This window comes from Chelonoidis abingdonii, chromosome 2 (assembly GCF_003597395.2).
Source record: "Chelonoidis abingdonii isolate Lonesome George chromosome 2, CheloAbing_2.0, whole genome shotgun sequence".
Taxonomy (NCBI): Eukaryota; Metazoa; Chordata; order Testudines; family Testudinidae; genus Chelonoidis; species Chelonoidis abingdonii.
The window spans coordinates 227,978,136-227,984,135 of record NC_133770.1 but is presented as its reverse complement, the minus strand read 5'-3'; positions in this window follow the sequence as shown (position 1 = coordinate 227,984,135).

Genomic DNA, 6,000 nt, shown 5'->3' with positions numbered 1-6,000 from the left:
ACCGCCAGAGCAATCAAGCCAGCAGGGTTCAATTTATCGTGTATAGTGAAGACGAGATAAATCAACCTCCGAGTGCTCTCCTGTCAGCTCCGGTACACCACCGGAGCAAGAAGCATAGATGGCATCGACAGGGGAGCATCAGCTGTTGACCTACCGCAGGGCAGACTCCGTGGTAGATCTAAGTATGTCGACTTCAGCTACATTATTCATGTAGCTGAAGTTGCGTAACTTCATTCGACCCCCTCTCTCTCGCCCACTGTAGACCAGGCCATAGAGTTTACTCCTGCATTCCTGAACCATGTTCCACTCCCACTGATCTATGCAGAGGTATGGACTGCAGGAACGGGCTCTTGTACAAGACATGACTTTCCAAAAACAAAACTCAGTACCGAGTGAAGATTCATTATTGAAATATAATTACACTAATATCCTAAAAATGGCCCTGGACCTGCAATTGATACCATTTGGACACACCATTATGTTCAGATGGAGTCCCATGAACAGCAGTGGGGATCCTCACAGATATAGCAGTCCTATTGTTATGCCTATGGAGCTGTTTTGTAATAATCTGTTAATATTGTATGTTGGCCTGATTCTGGTCTACTGTTTTTTGTTCAATTATTTTCATTTAAGTGCCTCTTACTAGAGGTCTGTCTGAGATGGGATAGGCAGGGAAGTGGGGACATCTCAAGATGGTCACCATCAGTGTCCACTTAAAGGTCATCACAGGACAATACCAGATTATTACCTCCTGGAGTCTGTCTTAGTCTCTTCTCAGCATATGGAAATGGTTTGACCAGAGGAGGGTAAATGCCTGCCACCACCGAGAAACAAATAACCCTTCCAGAATTCAAAAGAACAGTCTTGGGGATACAAGCAGGAAAATATATTGAAAAAAAAAAAATCATTCAGCCACAGGATCCCATGAGGTTGTCTAGAGAAACTAGGCCTTCCTAGGTCACCAGTATGGCCTGCTAGGACTTTAGGTAAGAATACCTGTGTAGACCATTCTTTTGTTTTACAGTCTTTTTTTTTTTTCTTTTCCTAATGATTTGTCTAAAGCAGAAGTTCTCAACCAGGAGGGGCCGCAGGCAGTTTTCCAGGGGTTCACCAAGCAGGGCCACTGATAGTCTCGCTGGGGCCCTGTGAGGTGCACCCCTTGGTTTTAAGAAAGTTGTTAGTCTATAGACCTGGTCACAACTTCCTGCAACAAGAAAACATCTGTGCTTGAAACCCAACTGGACCTGAAAGGAGATTAAGTAATTGAGATATACAGAAGACTCCATGATTTTATCATGAGAAAGAGGCCAAAGATGTGAGCTGAGTATACTCAGGGAAACCAAAAACAGGCCATACATGCTGTAAGTGGGCTCCCTCCTTTATGTCATCTGCAAGATCAGGCCTATATTTGTCATATATTTGACATTTATGGCCCTGATCCTGTAGTCTTACACACTCATAACTAACATTGAAACCTGCAAAGCCTGTAGGCTCATGCTTTATATTTGATAGTTGATATTCTAATATGCATTCTCTGTATTGTCAACTTACAATGTTGAAAAATCATGAATCAACCCCTCCTCCACAAAAAAAAATCTCATGACATTAAAAGAAAAGAAAATAATATTGTTTTTCATTTTCCTTTTGGTTTTTTTTCAATTTGAGTGTGGCCATCTCAGGGTCAAAAATTCAGCCTTTATTACACACAAAAATGCAGGGGATTCAATGTACCTTTCTATCTCAACGGGTGTAGGGAGCTGCCATTTTATCTCTCACTTCCCCTCTCCCTAGCGGGACAGGATGGCCAGTCATCATGCTCTCATTCTGCCTGAATGCTCCCTCACAGTTGCCTGTCCTACACCTATCCTCTCCATTTATTTGACCTCATATCACTCCCTTTACCCTTGCTGCTTCTCCTGGAGAGAATAAGATCCTGGTACTCTAAGAAGGTGGAGGGGCACAGTACAGAGCCACAAGGGCAAAGCCATGTGGGATTGTTATGTCATGATGTTCCTAAGACCCTTAACATCTTCAGTTTGGCCCAGACCACCAAGTATCCCAATATTTGTAATAAAATTTTGAGAGCTGGTTTTGCATGTGGGTTTAATTAAAACTCTGACAAAACTGTTTATCACTTTTGATCCACACATGTAATAATTGGGAGGAGTATTCGTCCTCTCCAATAAAGTGGCAGTGGTTTGTGACAGAATCTTTCACATGGCATCAAGGTCATAGGACAGAGGCAATCAGGCTCAAATAGCTTGCAAAGTTTTGGGTGGTTGCGGGAGGGAAACTATAGACCTGTAACAGCTTGAGAGCTGCTTTTGCTCAGGAAATAGCTGAGGATCTGATTTTATTCAGGTCTTCTCTGTTGCTTCACTTCATCCTCAAAGCTCCACATGGAATTTAATTACATGGCTTTAGAAACTCCTTCAGAGCTCAGCTTTAAACCAAGTTATTTTATCAAGCTCCCTGAATATTATTTATTTCTATTTTTTTATCCTAATTATGAATTTAAGTTAGCTGACAGCTTTGACTGTATGCACATACATCCTATGTTGTATGCCAAAAATGAGCCAGAAACTGTTACATTAGCTGGGAAATGTGATGATCTGCTGAAAACACTTGTCAGTGCTGAATTGTAAAATATGTTGTGAAAGAATTTTAACTCCTTTTAAGGTTCATTGCTTTTCATTGTATTTTTATTTTTTCATTTGACAGCTGACACAGGCAATGTTGCACATTCTTGTCCTAATTATGTTGTGACTATGTAGGTTTCACTTTATGGTTATTAACATTTGACCTTCTTTGGAGTTACATCAGATTTAGAAATGTTGTAACTGAGAGCAGAATTTGGCCCAGAACAAGTTAAAAATACAATAGACTACAATTGTTTTCATATAAACGGTCTCAATGTAATTTATAATAGCATTCCGACAAAACCTTTTTACATCAATTCATTGATTAAATTCTGTTAGAAGCGCTGCTCATTTTCACGCTGATATTCTTCAGTAGAATATTTCAAATTTTTAATTTTTAATACCAACACTGTCACAAACAGATTTTTAGAGGACCAAAAATGATAGATCAATATCTTTTTTTTTCCCTCTTGCTTGTAAAATGTGAGAAATAGCATGGGAAACTGTCCCTCTCTAACTGGAGCACTTGAAAGACCCATGCCTATGAGCTGATGAGCATCTTCAATTAGCAAAACATTTCACAGATAGGTAGAACTGTATTTATAATACATATTTTGCAATGAGATGCCACACAGTCCTCTATCCAAACCACAGTCATCAAAACCTTAAAAAATGAAAGAAACTATGTTTTCAATACAAATATCAAATGCCGGTGTTTTAAATTTTCCTGCTAACATCCTTCTGTCTCCTTCGTCTGTGACTTATATTTTCAAATTTTTAAATGAAAGAGAAAACAAAAACACACTTGACCGATTCTCCTCTCACGTAACCAGTGTAATTCTGTTGACCTTAATGAAGTTACTCTTGATTTTCACACTAGTGTAAGTGGTAGAAAAGCAGATCCAAAGACATTTCAATGTAAAATACAAATGTTTAGGGCATTTATATAACACTTCATCCACACATCTCAAAACACTTTATAAAGAAGGTATGATTATTATTTTGCAGCTGGAGAAACAAAGAGAGGAGAACTGATTTGCACAAAATCATCACACAGCAAGACAATGAAATACTTAGCACTAAAACCTCAATTATCCAAGTCTTAGTCCGTTGCCCTGTGTCATAGCTTTCCTACTTAGATCTGAACCTTAGAGTCCAGAAAATAAGATGCTAGCATGAAACCTCCAAGCTTAATTACCAGCTTAGATCTGATAGCGCTGCCACCAGCCAGAAATTCCAGTGTCTGACTCACTCTGGTCTCCCCAAAACCTTTCCTGGGGGACCCCAAGACTCAGATGCCCTGAGTCTTACAACAAAGGGAAATAACCCACTTCCCTTCCCCCTCTTTACCTCCTCCCAGATTGTCCCGCCCTGGGTACACTAGGAGATTATCCTGCTTCAATTCCTTGAAACACAAACACCGAGAGATCAAGCGTCTCTTGCCCTCACCCAGAGGCTATGCAAATTCAAGCTTAGTAAATCTAATACAAAGAGATGTCCCCCTCCCTTCGTTCCTTAGCCTTAACCAGAGGAAAAAAAACTCAAACAGGTCTTAAAAAGAAAGCTTTATATAAAAAGAAAGAACAAGACATAAAATGGTCTCTGTATCAAGATGACAATATACAGGGTCAATGGGTTAAAAGAAAATGAATAAACAGCCTTATCCAAAAAGATCAAAAGAAATACAATTTTAAACATTTCAGCAAACTACACACATGTAACTACAAAAAAAACATATAAATAAAAACCTATATTGTCTTATACCTGTACTTACAACTGGGAAACAGAAGATTGTAAAGCCTGGAGATAGAGAGCTTACTCTCAGAGCCGAGAGAGCAAAGAGGTGAGACAAAAGAACCCACACCCAAAAATTCCCTCCCTGAGCTTTGAAAAATCTGGTTTCCTGACTGGTCCTCTGGTCAGGTGTTTGGTTCCCTTTGTTAACCCTTTACAGGTAAAAGAAACATTAACCCTTAGCTATCTGTTTATGACACCCTGTCCACTGGACTATGTGTTGTTTTTGAGGAAGTCAAATACAATCAAAGCATACTGCTCTTATTCAGTTTAAGCTTACTTTTTACATGTGATTTGATCAGCAACAGTGGAAGCCAAAGACAAGTGAAATTTGCTGTGGGGAGAAATGTAGATCCTGCTGATAATTCAAAGTAATCTATCATACATTGTGACCAGAGAGAGGTTCTTACAGTCTTGCAGGGAATGTCTCCTGATCTACCATTTTGCCTTAAAGTGAGAAATGCTGGGTTAGATTTAAATCAAACTGGAAGCCTGACCTCCCTGGGGAAACTTTCATCTTTCCTAGGGAAGAATTCAAACAAGCCAAGGGAAAATAAGAAAAGAAATATTTTCTCCTTTTTTTCCTGGATATTTCTGACCTAAGGTGTGGCACCTGCACAATTCATTTTTGGTACACTGAGTACTTTTCTCCCTTTAAATTAAATGTGAATTGAAATTCTGGTAAGGAACACAGATACATATATATGAAACTTTTCTTTATATTAGGAAAAACTCTGTTCCATGGTCAAAGTTAATACAGTAACTTGCATATCTGAAGTTCCATTTTTTTAATGTGCCTTTTATTCTACGCCAGTGCTGCTCTGGCTGGATCCAAAACATCCTAGTATAATGTGATACCAGGCAAACCTGCCTTGAAACACATGCACATTCACAGTGGAAGTCAAACAGGTGGGCAAGATGCTAAGCAGAGGCACAGGGAAATGGAGAAGAAGAACTTCCCCCCTGTGACCACAGAGCCACTTTGAAGAGGCTCTGTCAGCCCAATGGTTACAACCTATTGACATCAGTCACTTGTGCAGTCTTCCTGTGGGACAGAACACAGAAGGATCTGCATAGAGACAGCTCTTCTAGTCCTGTCCCTTTCACAAGGGTCTGCCCTTGCTTATGCCTCCTTGCCAGGTTATAGAAATCTGTTATGCAGCTCTAAGCAGCTCATAGACTTTAAACATCCCCCTTCATGTGGGAAACTGAGCACATATACACCCAATTTAGGTTTCATTTAACCTTTATTTATAGATTTTCAGACAGAATTATTGTCACTTGTAGTGTCTGAACCCATATTTATGTCAGTTAATATACAGATAAGAAGGAACAGGTAGGGGCCCAAATTTCCCAATTCCAGGATACCAAGAAACTATTCTGTACTTCATGATGATCATTGCCACCTATGATTCCTGGTCTGAGCTTTTCATCCTATTCCTTCAGTTTCTGGTCCAGTATGTCTGGAATTTGGGCCCCTCCTTCCATGAATTCTTATGCATATTCACATTACATTTCATCAATTTTTCTCCAATCAGCATTAACCATTTGTCTTATTTTACACAAT